Genomic DNA, 17,384 nt, shown 5'->3' on the forward strand with positions numbered 1-17,384 from the left:
TTGCCAATGTGTAATTGCTACCCCCAATCCTTGGTGATTGTTTTCTATAACTTTGGCTGTGAGAGTGGGCAATGGAGAAGGAATATGGGCAGTGAGTGAGACTGGAAGGAGGCAGAGGAAAACTAGTTTGCAATAAATGGCAATTGATCATCAACTAGTCTGGCCTCTATTTCCTCCTTCTTTCGTCCATTGCTGTCTGCCATCTGGGGTGGGAGAGTGGTCCAACCACCAAACACACGTGGACAGAGCCCACACATATTTGTGAACACACAGAAAGGGTCTTTGTCTCCATCAGTCCTTGGCCTTAGTGGGTAAAGCACAGAAAGTGGAATGACTTTTCTGGTAATGATGTAATATGCACCTCAGCAATTAAATAACCTTTAGTTGAGATACCCCTTTAAACCTACTCCTGCCTGTCTGCTTCCAGCAGCTGCTTCGTCTCTAGGACTTGGGATATGAGAAGTCCTGGAAGAACCTGGAGACATGCAGGAATCTGAATCCACAAATGTGAGCATCTGTTGGCATGGTCTGAGATGAAACTCTGCTCTGTATAAGATGGTGCTGCAGGGGTTAGTGTGAGGATAAGAGCTATGTAGGAAAATTGGTGTATTTCTAATTTATTTGGTCAAGTTTACTAGAAATCTCAACAATTCCACTTTTCATGCTATTGTCTGCATCACTTTTATTAATAAAAATGAGGACAAGTGCGTCCATAATATTTGCACCAGGAACATTTTTGTTTGTTTGTTTTGGGCTGAAGTGATAGCACAGCGGGTAGGGCGTTTGCCTTGTACACGGCGGACAAGGCCGACCCAGGTTCGATTCTTCCACCCCTCTCGAAGAGCCCGGCAAGCTACCGAATGTATGGAGCCCACACGGCAAAGCCTGGCAAGCTACCCGTGACGTATTCGATATGCCAAACACAGTAACAAGTCTCACAATGTTACTGGGCCCGCTTGAGCAAATCAATGAACAACAGGAGGACTGTGACAGTGACAGTTTTGGGTCACACCTGGCAGTGCTCAAGGTTTACTCTTGGATTTGTACTCAAGAATTACTTCTGGAGCAAGAACAATTCTTAAAGAATTTGAGCTACTATAATTATCATCATCATGCGCATAGCATAGATAAGGAAACTGAGACCAGGAGATTGTTGTAAACTCAGGTAAAAGGGCCAATACTGCAGCTCAGACTGCAGGACTGTAGACAAAATGTTTGTGTGCTTTTGACTTCATTGGTAACAGAAATATGCAATATATAAAAGTTTGGTTTCCAAACTAGACTAGAAATGTCTTTAAACCATTGTCAGTTAAGCTTTGAAAAGAGAGTTGTCAACACTATCAATAATACTGCTGATGCTGAGGGAAATCATCAACTTATTTTATTATGATTCCAAGTGATCAAATTATTAAGTATTTGGGAAGTCATTAGAGACATTAGGGCTCAGATAAAGGCATTGTTTGGTGAGTGGCAGTGTGTCAAATAGAAAGTCAGCAATAATTTTTGATGACCAACAAAGTGTTTGAACAATATTGACAACTTATGATTGTCGTAAAATTTACATAAAATATAAAATTTATATTAAAAAATCTATGTAGGGATCCCAGTAATAGTTCAGTGAGTAGGACAGTAGCCTTGCATGGTCAAACAGTGTTGATCTCCAGCCCCCCACATAGTCCTGAAACTTCATCAGGAGTGATCCCTGAATACAGAGGCAAGAGTGAACCCTGAGTATATCTGAGTGTGGTCCAAAAAAGAAAAAGGAAAAAAAAATCTATCTAGTCATCTGCTTCTGTTTAGAAAACACTGGTAACCGGGTGCTTGAAATTTGCAGGCTATTAACAATTTGTGGATTTTAAAATATTTTCGATTATTGCATTGGAATTGCTTATTCATTCTCTGTTTAGTTTAGGCTTACTGGATGGGAAAAACATTAGCCCTCAAGCTGAGCTCCTGTTTCTCAATACATACTAAGCTGTGTTCTTTTTCTGTCTCAACTTTGCTCTGTGGTTGGCTCCCTCTTTTTCTTTGACGGAGAAAAAGGTGCATAGCTGTTGCAGGTATTAAGGCTGCCCTGGTAACTGAGCCCCAGTGTGGGCAAGGAGGCTGTGACTTAGCAGGCTGTTGCTTCCTTCTATAAACCGAGGTAATTGAGCTGCCACATATAAAGTTTTATTGTAAAGATTCAAGTTAGGACTGGAGATCTCTTTTTGCAATTCCTTCCGGCTACACGTGGGAAAATGCCGTACTGAGAACTCAACCATGAGTTCTGAACACTCAACGATGAGTTCTGAACAGTGCAATGAGAAATGAACAGTCCATAAACCCCACACCTCTCCAGGCACACAAAAGTAAGGAGGGTTAAACACTCAAAATCAGAAAGAAAATACAGAGTTCTTTTGTTTAGTGGATCAAAACCAGCACAGAAGTGTATGGCAATCCAGACAGCATCTTGATTACCAGCCAGTCCAGTCACGATTCATTCTCTGGCAAACTGCACAGTCACAGTAATGACGCCCCGGCATGAGAAGAGTGAAGGAAATGTCAGATGTTATATAAATCCCAGGCACCATTATTGTTTGTTAAGGAGGGGTTAAGCTCTTCCCAAGTAAATAAAGCTCCAACTCCCAGTCAGTATGCCCTTAATAAGAGTTCTACCCTCCAATAACTCCTGAGAAGGGATGTTCCCAGTGGATGGGATTTGGAATTTGAAAACAGAGTGTTGGGGGATGCCAGTGCCAGGATTCAAGCTGCTCGAGGACTCTGCCCTAGCTCATCCGCAAAATGGGGATAATTATAACACCTGCCCCACTTTCTGTGGTGGCTTGTGAAAAGGCAGACAGTTCCTGGGGTGCGGGGTGAGTACATTCTAAAGTGTGAGCATCTGTGTTGCTGACCCAGGTGTCCTAAGCTTGCCTGGAATTTAGACCATGGCTTCCTTCCTTTGAGTCCCACTCACAGGGCAAGGGTCTGAAAGGAAGTTGAGCCTGGGCTGGGGGTGGTGATCAGCGGTAAAAGCCAGGCTCTCTGGAAGTCATCGGATGCTGCTGCGGACCAGGCACCGCCGGAATCCTGCCTTCTGCTTCTGGCTCTGCCACTTGCCAACCTGTGAGCTTGGGCGAGTTACAGAGCAGGATCTGGACGTGATCGCCAGGGGCCCTTCCGGCTCTGACGCCCAGTCTAAATCCGGCTCATCATTTGGCTCTAAGCAGCGATCCACCTTTCGCCCCCAGGAAACACCTTTCCTGGCTGTTTCTCAGACTCCCGAAACGGGGGTCTTGGAAAGGGTGGCGTGGGAGGCTGTGTCTTCCGTGTGAATGTGAACAATCCAGAAGTGCCTCCCTTGGAGAAGGGGTGGGGTGGAAGAAGGGGTGCCAGCGAGTGCTCTGAGAAGCTAGGATGGAGGAACATGGTAATGAGGTCATGAGTGTCGCAGGAGGGGAAAAAAAAGAGCTGGACATCTGCTAGCGGGGGAAGGAGGAGCTCCCAGCTTTTCTGTTTGCAGAAAGTCTCTCCGGGCACCCAACAGAGGCCCCCTCCCCACCTCTGCCCTCGCCCCATCCCTACTACCAAGGACTCCCCGCAGGAGACTCGGGGTCCGCGCCTCTTCCGTGGTCCTATCTGAAACCCTGAGGATTGTTTCCTAGCTGACTCACACCACTAATGTCAGGGAGCCGTGTCACACGGCGCAGGGCTGTGCAAGCTGTTGCTTGCGCGGTCGCCGCCGCCGCCGCGGCTCCGGGAGGCTGCGGCAGGGTCCGCCGGAGGGGCGGGGGCGGGGCGGGGCGGGGCGTGTCCGGGGCGGGGCCCGCCCCCTTGGCGCGCCGGCCCCGCCCCTGCTCCCTCTCCTGCGGACCGCAATGATTTAGAAGTTCAGGAATCCCACGTGACGTCACCGGGGGGGTGATGTAATGCACTCTAAATAGAATGTATTGTAATCTTTGCTCAGTCCAACGTGGTCCCTTCACCCGGGCTCCGCTCTTGCCTTCTCCACACTTGTTTGGTAAGTTCCTAAAAATACGGCTCGGCCACTTCTGGGGCTTTTGCATTTAGCCACTTTTGTTGCACTTGCCGCGGAAGCCATCTCGGGAGCGTACTTGTTTGCAGGGGTCGGTTCTTGGCTGCTGCCGCGAGGTTACTTGTTCCAGCGGGCAGGTCACAGGGCAAGGAGCAGGGAAGATGCGCTGCGTTTTTTCCGGAGGGTGATCTGTGTTTGTCAACACTTTGGTGGACCAGAGGGAAGTCCGGCCCCAATTTGCTGGTGGACTGTGGAATGCTGCTGTGTCCTGAGGCCAGCTCCGAGACCCCACGCCGTGTCCGTCCCAGCAGAGCGCGTCTCGGTGGGCGCCGCGCCGTGCCACTGGAGGGATGCTAACGTGGAGCGAGCGCCGTGTCCGCGCCGGCGTGCGTGCGTGTGTGGGAGCGCGCGTGTGTGATTCCCTGAGCCGGGGAGCCGTTATGAATCGGGGGTGTGTGTTTGCCTCCAGAGACCTGGCAAGGTGCGGAACTCTCCAGAAGTGCAGTCAAGCGGCGGCAGCGGCGGCGGCGGCAGCGCAGACGGCAAGCCGGGACCCTCCCCCCGCCTCCCCAACTTCCCAGTGATGCGGCGAAGCCCCCCGGAGAAAGTTTGCAAACTTCCAACGGGCGCAGCGAGGACGCCGGATCCCCCGGGGGGGGGCGGGTCGGCCGTCGCTGGGGAGGGGGCGCTCGCTTTCCGCGGGGTTCGAGCCCGCTGCTGACAGCTCTCCCGCAGCGCTGCCCGCCGCATCCAAGGGGCGCGCCCTCCGGCAGCACTTGGCCTGCGCACCCCGCGCGGGATGGAAGACTCAGTTCTCATGAACTCTGCCGGCAGCCTCCCACTCCGTCTCTTTCGGGCCTGCATCCTCACCCCATCCCCACCGCTGGCACAAATGACAGCTCGCGCCTGGGCCGTGGTGGCGCGGTGGCAACTCCGCGGACACGCGGCGGCGGCGCCTGCGTCTCCCGCACATTCACTTCGGAGCCGCTGAAACTTTCCACCAAGTTCTTAGAGGGGCCACACGCGAAAGCAGGAATCTAGGAGCCGGGTCCCACAGTCCAACCCGGCTTCCCGCAGCTGCTGTGCCGTCGTCCCCCCCCCCCCCCCCAGTGGCGAGGGCGGAGATATTAGGTAGATAAAGCGCCCGACTTAGGCCAACTTTCTGCGAACCCTCCGCAGCTGGAGGACACGGTGGTCAGAGTGGGACGTGGGCTTGATTTTTATTTTTCCCTCCCTGACATGTGTCAAAGGCTAAGGGCTGGCTGCAGGTCTATTACGTCATTCTGCAGGCCTGTAACTGTGATGAACAGCATCTGATACTTAAAGCTGGGGGCTAAGGGGTGTGGGAGAAGGGGGCGTAGACACGCTGACAAAGCGACTCTGCTTTCCCTCCCCACCACCCTGCACTGACTCCTGCAACCGCCAGTTCCTAGGGCAACTTCATTGCCCGGTGCTCTCTGCACCTCCTCCGCCCCACCCTCCCCGTTTTCCCTCCGGTCCCGCCCCCACCTTTGACTTGCTGGCCATGCGGCGAGCACGGTCCCTGGAGTGTGCGGAAGGGCTTCTGGGGTCGGATCAGACAGGGTGCTAGCTCAGCGCGCATGCAGTATTCCCTTTTCTAGTATTTAGGAAAGGCCCCCTGAAGCCCTTCACTCCAGAGCAAAGATACTCAGCCCTGATAGAAAACTCAGCTCAGGAAATTCGTTCAGAGAACTTCTGCCATACGTGGCCTTGTAGGGGCTTAGGAAAACAGCACACCCGCTGCAAAAAAAAAAAAAAGTCCTGGTTTTACCTAGAGCCTTCCTGTTTGGCCCAGAGGGAAGAAGACTGAAGAAGTGAGGATGCGGACCCAATCAAATGTAGCTGAGAGAAGATGGAAATGTTTCCTTTCCAGCGGGAGGAGTTGGGGAGGGGCTGATCCCAAAGTACCATACAATAAATTTCTGCTTGCCCGGGTGCCCATTACTGTCTTGCTCTTAACAGTAAGTTTATGTATTTAAGTAGGAAATTAGATACCTAAGTCATAGTCAGTATCTTCGTATCTGGCAGGTGAAATTGAAAAGAAAAAACATTGTGACGTACTCCAGGGATAAAAGTAAACTCTTAGAGGAGTGTGTGTGTGTGTGTGCAGTAAAAATTATGTAAATGCATTTATGAAATACTTTTAGATAGAGGGGAGCAGGGAATTTGAGTGCCGTCCTTTCATGGGTTGTTTGACAAGAAATTGGAGGAAAATTGTGTTCGGAGTATGTGGGAATTTCTTGAAGCTCGAATGTTTTGTTATAATCAGTTCTGCTTTCTTCAAAGTGAAGTTTGTGTGATAGAGTAGGCATTTGTGAAACTCCTCGCTGAAATCCAATTGACACACTTTCCAAAGTTCTTAGCAATATGTGTTATTAGCCACATCTAGAGATGAAATAATATAACATCCACACAATACACATGCATCGAAAATGTGAAACTTGTTGTTTGTGCTGCATAGACTGAGAGGAGAAAAATGGTCTGGGTCACGGGCACTAGAGAGTGTGATTAATGATCAGTGATTTAGTGATCAGTGATTAGTGGTTTTATTCAAACTGTTACCTCTGACCAGAAGCACACATCAGAGGATTAACAGGCTCTTTAGATAAATGCTCATTAGTGGAAGGGGAAAAGCAAAGATAATAGGCATGCACCCAGGAACAACTTTCGAAGAAAATCATTCCCGTCTTCAGAATAATAAGCTCTATTAACAGAAAGCCCTTTTAATTTAAAACTTGCTTTTATCTTGTAAATCAAAGTTAGATGTAAAAGTTTGTAGTGCCATTATAACCTAAATTTTCCCATATCCACTAGATGTGGATTATCTCAGTAGTGATATTTTTTTTTATTTAAATAAACAATTGGAGCTTTAGAGCAGCTGAACACTGACAAGTCCTTAACTCCCAGGGTCTGAAGGTGTCCCGCGTTCTCCCCGAGAGTGCAGCTTGCTAACTAGATGGCGCACTATTATTTGCTCTTCTGAGGCTGCAGTGCTGGAGTTTAAAGGCGCAAGTAGCTGCTTGTGAAGTGTTCTTCAACACTTCCAACAAAGTGGATTCTGTGGAGGGTTGGAGGCTAGACAGTTCGACAAGTTTTCAGTCACATTTTCCATGTCAGTTAAATCTGGGGAGTTCAAGGCTACTGGAAAAATTAGTCTCACTGCTAGAAGAAACTTCAGAAGGGAGGAGGAAAGGAGGTACAGAGCCCAGGAGGCCCCCCTGGGTTCCAGAAGTGATTGTAAAATAGCAGATCTGTTCTTTTTCACCGAGAGCTAGTTTCACAGTCTCCTGGTCTGAACTACTGAGGCAAAAGACTCCAAGGTTTATTTTCTACCTAATCTTGCTAGCGAAAAAGAAGTTACTAGAAAGAAAGGGAGAACACACTTGCTCTGTTGACTGCAGGAAGCAGCACGTTGCTGATTTTATTCTACAGATAATGGTAAGATAAAGTTTATGAAACTTATTCAGTTATTTTTTAAAAATGCAGTTAAATGAAAGAAATCTTATATTTTCATAATTTTTATAGATGGGGTTCAGATGGAATTCTTATTTTGCACTGAGTTTTACCATTGCTTTTGTCAGTTTTCTGGGACTGGGTAGCATTTTGTGTGGAAAGTGTATGTGTGTGTGTGTGTGTGTGTGTGTGCGTGTGTGTGTGTGTGTGTGTGTATGAATAAGACCATTATTTCTTGAGTAAAATAATGTTCGTAAGCATGTGAAGTGCAGCAGGGGAGCTACCACTTGTTAAATAATGTGTCAGGTAAGAATTCCTTTTCCATGAACTTTCATGAATCACTTACTTCAGTATTTAATTTAAAGGAAGGGGTTTTAAAAAAGCAACCTAAAAATTAAACAAAAAAGCTTTCTTCACTTCCAAACCTAGATGTGCATTCCGTTCCACCCACCCGAAGAAGGGGAAGAAGAGCAGGACTCACTGAATATCAGCATTCACCTTAGTTTTAAATCTTTAAGTAGAATAATAGAAAAACTTGTTGCTCCCTCTGCATGCCTTCCCCTTCCTTTGCCCGTAGATCTTATATAGATCTGTTCTTTTGAAATCCTGACTAGTCATGACAATTTTATTTCCAATTTACTCAAAATAATATGTTTGCTGGATTACTATCTCCAAATCAAAAAGAGAAATGACTGGTATTCATAAATTCCCATCAGAACTCAGTTGTGATCTTGCACGGATTACACATAAACAGACTACATATTATTAGATCATTCCAAAATTTTTTTTTAAAAAAGGAAATCATATCTTTTTTTTTCTTTATCTCTGTGATATTTCAGCTTTTATTTGGTGGTTTAATGAGTGGTGATTTATCTGAGAGACATTTCTTAGAGCAGTTTTTCAATTATGGCAAGTTGGAAGAGTTTTGGTACAACTCTGTCAGTTTCCCACACCTGCAGATTCAAAACCCATTCACCCATCCCATGCCTTTTTGTACTGATGTCAAGTTCTTCATTCGATTTCTTGTTATTCTTTGCTTTTGAGCAATATTGAACAACTAGCCTATCTTCTTTGCTGGAGTTTATTTCCTGGCTAAGCTGAAAATTCTTTTATGAAAGTGTTATGTTCACGGAACTTCCATCTGTGAACTTTTTATTTGGCGTTGGTTTTCTTCTGGTTGTATCAGTATACTGGGATTTGAGTGCATTTATTATTTTTCTTTTCTTCTTCCCTATGCTTCTTTACTTCAAAGCAGTGCTGTTAGTCACAAAATTAATGTGATCATGGCTGGTGTTTCCCATCTATATGTTTCTTTTGCTTCTTACAAATTGGATTTCTACAGCAATTTAAGATCTTTTTTTAGAGGCAGCTTTCTTGGATGAAGATGGAACAATGATCTCAGTCAATTCATTATCTTGTCCTCTTTGACTATCAGCCGTATTATGGGAATCAACCTAGGCTTTTATAAATTCATTTAAAATTGTAAATCTTGGGCTGCTTCTTTGAATTCTATTTAAGGGAATCATACAATTGGAGTAAGGGAACAAGACTGGGGGACAATTGCCTTAAATATTTAAGTGTGTGAAAGAAGTACTTTTAGATATGCTAAACAAACTCAAGAGCCTTTTAGGGTTGTTATTTATTTGTAAGCTAAATAAGCTATCTTTTTCTTGTAGCACTGCTTTAATTAGAAACTCTGACACTTTCAAAATGACATCATTTTAAATGTTTTTTACTGAAGAGTTCTTACAATTTTGTAATTAGAAAAGAATGGTCAATTGACATTTATTGAGGATATGTCAGTATTCCATTGTCGGTAATAATATTGACATAAGGGTTGAACGATCATGGATTGAACAGCGAAATGGGAGAGGGTGAAAGAGAGAGAGCAAATGAGTGAGAGATTTTTCTAATTTTCTAGGTTGTGATTAACACTGTTTGAGAAAGAAGAAAAATTTAAGTTACCGAGATACTCTGGAACTTTCAAAACAAAACTCACAAAATTGAGAATGCATCGCTGACTCTGGAGGTTTCCACTGATTTGCAGTGGGAAGGGTCACTGTGGAAGATCAAGGCTAGGCTGCATCTTTGTGAGACACATGCTCTATCACTGAGCTACCTCACTGGCCCCTGTTACTTTGATGTTTTGATATTCTGCCCTTCCAAGCACATTCTATTTCTTATCAGTTGTTTCCGAGAAACAGAGCTGAACCACTTAACACCTACAAAACATGTTCTTCAGTTGCTTTCTTCTGTTTCCCCCAAGTTTAGTTGGCTACTTGCTACAGTTCACATCGATTAAAAATCACCATCTTGACATTTTGCTTGAAGTAGTCTTTAAAAATATCTTAAATTTTTTAAGTTTATTTCTTTGCTTGAAGTAATCTTGGGGTAAGAGTTCCCATGTCTTAAGAATTTTGATAGGAAATGGAATGGCTTGTAGTGCAGGTAAGGCTTGAGCTGGGGTCCTCTTTCTCAATGATAAACCAACTTGTTCAATTGACAAAGGACAGCCTAAGTCTCGTACCATTCTCTGCTTCACCCCAGCACTGCTAGAGCATCAAGTCTGTAGGTCTTGGTACTAGCCAGGCTGTCATAAATGCCCTTATGTTTAGTTGATGAAAGACAACCTGTGGCATTGGACATTTTGCTCTTTTTGTTTGATTTGTTTTTATTTGGGGGCCACACCTGGCGGTGCTCAGGGTTTACTCCTGGCTCTGCATCTAGGAATAACGCTTGGTGGGTTCAGGTGACGAAATTGGATGTAGGGATCAAACCAGGGCCCTATCTGCTATACTGTCTCTCCAGTTCTGTTTTGCTATTTTTAAGTCTTTTGATAACTATTCTTTCAAAGACTTTTTTTTTAAATTGGATCTTTTGAATGAATTGTCTGATCACAGAAACTAGTTTCTATTCTGTTTATTTTTTCTGTAGCTCCAATGTTAGTTTTTCTAACACTAGTCTCCCATCTTCCTATTCCTGCCCCTCCGACCCCCCATCCATGGTTATTAGGCATGTGAAATGTCACTATCTTGATCTCAGTTGTGGCTGAAAGACAGGCAAGAGGCAAAAATCATCTCAAAGAACTTTCTCGAACAAGGCAGTAACTGTTATGGCAGTGCCTGTCTTTTTCCCCCATCATCCTTAAGCACGAACTTGAAAAGTTAAAGTTAAAATAAATAGTATTTTTGTTGGATAGAGCAAGTGCTATGCTCACTTTTGCCCCGGATTAGTCTTTTTATGCACCATCCTTCCAGGTCAGTGTACATGTGAGTGTTTGGAGATGAGTTTTACAACATGAGAAATGAGTTGAAGTTTAGCAAAACCTGACTAATCCTAGGGAATAGAAGTCGTGCATAGGGGGCTCCAGAGAGCCAAACATTTCTTTTGACATTCATAGTGTATTTGAGATGATGAACAAGACTATCTCATTGGAAAACTTGAACATATCTACCATTATATATCTTTTCACCCGGTTCATTGGTTTTCTTCCAGCTCTTTGCAGGAAGGCCTGATGTCAGAATTTAGGTCTTTTTTGCTGTCTTCTTACACTGAGAAGCCCTGCAGTATGGGCAAGATTATTCAACTATAACACTTCAGCTACATGTATACAATTTTCTTTCTTTGGGCTTTCCCAGGGGTGAAATCATGTATAATGAGAAGCAACCTTGTTTGTGTTTGGATCAGTTGATTATTGGAAGAGATAGTTATATTTTTTCTCCATTTGACAAATCCAGTAGGACCATGTCACTTGATCAAAGCAAGATTTTCTTCTTTAAGGAAGTGATGATGCTGTTTTCATTCTGTTCTTTTGTTTCTTTGTTTTGGTGCCACACCTGAGCACTCCTAGTGGGACTTGGGGAACTATGGGGTGCTGAGAATTGAGTCCAGGCTGGCTGTGTGCAACACAGATGCTCTACCCACTGTACTACCTCTCTGGCCCTTAGTTTAAATTCTGAGCAGGGATTTAATCTGTGTTAAATATGGCTCTTTGAATGCTGAGAACATCTGAGTTATTTATTAAACAACATGTTAAAATATTCACAAGTCAGTATGTGATTATCTACATCTTAGAAGCTTTAATAATTTTTTTCTTCTATTCTCTGCTATTCTCTTGTGCTAATATTTTCCTAGATTTAATTTCGATCACCATTCTAGCAGCTTTGCTTTCATGAGGAAAATTCTATTAGCAAATTACAAGTATGTGCCCCACAGATAGGAGATATTTTCTAATAAGGGGAATAGATTTTGATATTAAACCTCTGAAAAAATAATTAGCAGGACAAAAAAAGAAAGGTTTCACTGAAGGCATCAAGGCTCTGTGATCCCCTCACTCTGATACTGTGTGGAGTATAGCAAGAGGGAACACCTGAAGTAAGAAAAAAGAACCTCAAAGTGTTGACTTGAATTCAGGCCTCTGTGCCTCAGTTTCTTGGTGGTAGGAGTTTGATGATAAGACTTCCTGGTCTCAAAGTTGGGAGATACTACAGGGATTGGGTACATGTCTAACATGCCCCTGACCCAAATGTAATCCCTGGTGCCACATGGCCTCCCAAGCACCGCTGAGTATAAACCTAGAGACTCCCAGACACCATTGGTATCCCTGTTGGTTCCTAATGCCGCAGGACCTGCACAGCACCACATTCTCAGATCCTTCTATTGAAATTTCAGTCTGATTGGCTGAGTATAACCAGAATGGTGTGTGCACCCCCCCCTCAATCCCCCCAGTAGTTCTGAGAGAGCTCTCACTAAAAAGAAAAGTATTGTTTCTTTTTGGCCTTCTGCCCATTTTTCATTAAAAAAATCACTCAGTTCTCCCCTCCCCAAATAAGGTAAAGGTAAAGGTAAAGGCCCTCCCGTTGATCGTCGATTTGCTCGAGCGGGCCCAGTAACGTCTCCATTGGAGACTTTGTTGTTACTGTGTCTGGCATATCGAATACTCTCGGTAGCTTGCCGGGCTCTCCGAGAGGGGCGGAGGTATCGAACTCGGGTCGGCCATGTTGGCCTCCCCAAATAAATCTGTCTTTTTTAATTGAACAAACAGAAGGCAACCCCCAGTTGTCCCAAAGGCTACTCCTGCCCTCCACACTCCCATCATTCCAGGTTCCTCCACCTGGGGCAATATCACTCACTGTGGCAACACTGGTCTCAGCAGCCACCACTGCTCCAGAGTAGGAATCACAAAGGCAAGCTGCATATTTAATTTGAAACTTTTCATCAGCCTCATGAAGAAGGTAAAAAGAAAAGTAAAATTCATCTTAGGAGCATATTTTCTATAACCCAATAGATCTGAAATTTTTATGTTTCAACATATTATCAATATACCCATGTTTCTGAGATGTTTTGCCATTCTCAGCAGTGTTTTTTTGTGGGTTTATTTTGATATTAAATCTTAAAAATCTGCTGTGAATACTACAGTGATAGCACATCTCAGTTTGGTTGCCACATTTCAAGTGCTCAATGACTAGAGTATCAGAAAATGCTATTTGGACTCTGTTTCTCTGATTCTTGACCCTGTCAGCCCAATAGAACCAGCTTGGAGTTTATTTTTAAAATGTTGCCATCTCCCACCCCTCCCCCCACTTAGATTGAATTAAAAAGGGGGAGGGGAGAAATCCAGGCCTTTATCGTTTAATAAAAAAGTTCCACAAGTGTTTCTAAAATGTAGTCAGGGTTGAGAAGTGCAGTTCTAAATGATCTCTGAGGAATCTTCTCTAATGGTCTCTGATTTTATTTCAGTAAAGCGTGCATTCAGAGTGGTTATTCCAGGCATGCTGCACGCTACATAATGTATTTAAGAAAATGTAATTAAAAATGAAAACTTACAGATTTAATTATTTAGGAGGTAATTTTGTACCACAAATGAGCTCTGTTGTGTGTGCTTCAAATCTGGGCGTTTCAAATGGTTTGCTTTCCAAAATTTCTTCACTTGTGATTTTATTTGCACGCAGCCTTTTAGACATACTTCATTTTGGAAAAGGTCGAGCTCATCACATTTCAGTCATGTTACTAACATACTGCTTTGCTATGGGTCCTAGTTACCTTTTAACTGGTTTTGGAGGGAAAACATTCCTGGGTTTGAAACATCTGGGTCCTTTTGTGTTCGTTCCCTCCAAGAATTTTGGAAAAACAAGCTTTGCATAGACCACACTTGATATTAAGATGCTATTTAAAACTTAAATGTTCATTCTAGTCATCATCCTTTATGTCATTAGAACAAATGATTCCCAATGCATTCCATATTGTTTTTCCTTTAATAATTATCAAGCAACACACCAGTCCATGTATTCACTAAAGGATGCAAAGAACTCCATATCCCCTAATATTCTCAAACTTCCCTGAAGTGAGCAGCATGGAGGAAAGACCTCGATGATTTCATGTTGCTGGGAGCCTCTGCATTCCCGGCCCTGTGACTCACTTCACCCTGAATTCTCTGCTCATCCCTTGCATAGCAGTCTGCTTCCAAGTTCATGTCTATTTGAGCATGTACTTTTGAAACATGACTTGAAACCATTTTTGGGTACAGAATGACATCCTCCTTTACATCTTGTTTTGCTAATATTTCTGGTTTTTATAGTGTCATTGATGGAAGAATTTTTACCTCCATCTGTTCATACACAACTTTTAATTTTCATCTCCATAGACGGAGAGATGGAAATGGAGAGATGTAGGAGAGGGGTCTTGTTTATTGATGAGAAAGATGGTCTTGTGAGCAAAGCACCAATAATTTTAGTACTTAAATATAAGTGTTAATCTGGGTGGCATCCAGGTGGACATTTTCCAATTGAATTGCCTATTGGGTTGCCTTTGAATTAATAAATACAATTTTTTGTGATACTTTTCTATGTATCATTTGCATATAAACTCTGCCAATAACTATTTTTTTCTTAACTTTGGACTGTACTTACTGGATTTATGAATAAATACATACAGGTATATTAACTTCTGAACATGAGATCTGGTCTAAACGTTGCATGGGGACATCTGTTACAAACCTGTGCTTTCAGAGGTATCTGGGGAAATTTTCAGACTACTTTCTGATGAACTGTTAGAGGAATCTAAGAGAGACAATAGATTAAAGATGTAGGTCGTTTAATTCTGAATATTTGAAAGCTAAAGGCTTTTGGTATACATTCTTTGAGCAAGATAGACTTTTTCTTCTGAATATCTTCAGCAAGGCATGTCAGTTCTTGTTTTACCAGTGGACTTATTGTCTTTATACTTGGCTCACAGCCATCTGCATTTAAGTATTTGGGTTTTGTTTTTTCCTAATAATGAATAGGGTTGAATTTAGCCATTTATTTGCAATTTCTGTCTGCAACTCTGTGTCTTCAGTGGTGAGATACAGGCCATGATTAATAATGTAGTTGTGGCCAGTGCCAGGAGGGATTAATCTGGGGTTCCTTTCTGAGCACTATACTAAAATTAAAGCAATTTTAATATCCACGCACATATGTGGTTATGGTGGTTAAGATTATATAGAATAAAAACCCTGGCCAATAGGATTATAATGTTACTAGCTCATATCTTTGAAAATGTGCTTCTTATTTTATTTTAGGGTGCCCAGAGAGAAATTGTTCTTCCTTTTGAGCAACTATCTATTTGTTACATTGATTCAGATACACATACTGCTGATTAAAAGATATTGCTCGGTTTAAAACAATTGAAACCACATTTTAGACACTCTATCTTCTAATAAGACTGGTCTGAGCACACACTGTTTACAATTTCATCTTCCAGCATTGAAAAGACAGATGACTAACCACCACCATCCTGAGTGCCTTGCTGGTGAATGTCATCAAAAGATGATGGTCTACAGTATTTTGGCACCGTGAAGCAGCATGTAATTTGAAATTGTACTTTTTGCTAAATGCCCATGCTAATCTCTAACTATTCAAAACATTACAAACAAAACAGTAAAGTATGCCCATTGCATGGGGGAAGCGGTGAAAGAGAAGTACAGTGAACTTCTACCCTGTGCCTCTGAAGCACAAGAATTAGGGAGAAATATTACACATCATACTGAATGTGGTCTTTGGAAGGGACATTTTAGACAGGTTAACCCTTGTAACCAATCCATTTTTAACCCTTTTCAGAAAATATAATTTAAGAAGTTTTTAATTACTAAAACATGTAGTATTTTTAAAAGAAATGCTGTAACTGAATAGTCTGTCTTTACTTTTTATTTAAAATATTATTTAGAAAGTATTATATGCATTAACATACACTTAACCATTTATTGCTTAAAAGGGTGGAACTGGAAATTGATTGCACAATAGTGTTATCTATTTTTTAATGGTGGGTGGGGAACTCTCTCACAAGCAGGTGACCCAGAGGTCATTCCCAGTGAGAGCCAACTAATTGGACTGGATGGTTCAATGCTTAGGGCCAGCCATGCTGTGGTGCTTATACCTGGGTAGTTTGGTAGTGCTCAGGGGGTAAGTGGTACTGGTGAATGAACTTGGGATCCCAAGGGTGGATATACTCCAGTCTTTTGAGCTATTTCCTCAATTTGTCTTTGTTTGTGTGTGTGTGTGGGGGGAGGGGTTTAGGCTACACCCAGCAGTGCTCAGTGACTAGTCATGTTTGTGCAAGAGTATTTGCCTAGACACCACTTGATTAATAACTCCTTACAGTCTCAGGATTCCCAAATTAACTGCCCTGCTGGTGATTAATGGCCCTACTGGTAACGTAACAATATGGAGAAATAGACAAGATAGTTCATTCCCATTTGATATATGCAGAAGCCAAGATTCTCAGAGAATAAGTGATATAGAGACATACAGATAAAGGAAGTGCATATGTATTACCAGAATTCAGTTATACTCCCTCCCTCTACCCCCATTTTACTGAATCTTTTATGTCCTGTCTCATTGCCTCTATGCTAACCATACAAATTTATGGAATCCATGTGCTCTTTGTTACTAAGAAGTAGTAACTCGTTTTATATACCTCTGTATTTATTTATTTTGTTTATTAATTCTCCATTCAATTGAAATAGCAGAGCCTTGAGCTGGAGAGTATAGTGTCCAACCTGGATTTGACCCCTGACATCATGTATGGTCCCCTGAAACTGTCAGGAGTAATTCCTGAGCTCCAAGCCAGGAGTAAGCCCTAACCATAGCTGGGTATGGCCTTCAAACAAAATCAAACCAACAAACCAATAAATAGCAGAACTTATTGGGCTTACGTTACTCTCTATGCGTTGGATTTGTGTCAGTGTATTTGTGCATATGTGGAGAAGGGAGCATATTTGCTGATAGATGTTTGCATGAAGTACCCAGTATTGGCTATCCTCCCTCCCGTCGGCTCCTTTCTCTCTTGATTCTCCCTTCGCTCCTTTTTCTCTCCCCCTTCATCAAATATTTGCTGAGCACCTATCATGTGCCAGGTTCCAGGTATACATGACTATAAATAAACACAATCCCTCTGCTCAGAAAATTTATTGATTGAACCCCAAAGTGTCACCACAACTGATACATTTTAGGAAAGCGCAATTCTTCATCCTTTGAGAAGTGTCTGTGTTGTTTTCCCAAAATGTTAAGCCAATTAACATTCCCACCAGTAGTGGATAAAGGTACCTTTGACCTTACATCTTCACCAGCACTGGTGATGTTTTATCTTTTTGATGTGTGCCAGTCTCACTGATGGGAGGTGAAATCTCACTGTTGTTTTTATTTGTGTTGCTTCCCTGAAGAACAGGAATGAAGAGAGTTGTTCATGTACCTATTGGTCATCTGTATGTTTTCTTTGAGGAAGTTTCTGTTTATCTCTCCTCCCCATTTTTGGATAGGGTTGATTATTTTTTTCTTGTTAAATTTTACAAGTGCTTTATATATCTTGGATGCTAATTCTTTGTCAGATAAGTGGTGAGCAAATATTTTCTTCCAGT

General features: G+C 42.9%; 1 protein-coding gene across 1 annotated transcript in view; it reads left to right on the top strand.

Moving 5' to 3' along the window:
* The first annotated feature begins 3,968 nt into the window (after positions 1-3,968).
* Positions 3,969-17,384, top strand: part of CREB5 (cAMP responsive element binding protein 5) — a 474,076-nt gene continuing 460,660 nt past the window's right edge. The window contains exon 1 of the mRNA XM_056117946.1: positions 3,969-4,003. The gene's annotated coding sequence lies outside the window, so the exon portion shown is untranslated. The remainder of the gene's footprint in view (positions 4,004-17,384) is intronic.

The sequence above is a fragment of the Sorex fumeus genome, unplaced genomic scaffold (assembly GCF_029834395.1).
Source record: "Sorex fumeus unplaced genomic scaffold, SorFum_2.1 ptg000037l, whole genome shotgun sequence".
NCBI lineage: Eukaryota > Metazoa > Chordata > Mammalia > Eulipotyphla > Soricidae > Sorex > Sorex fumeus.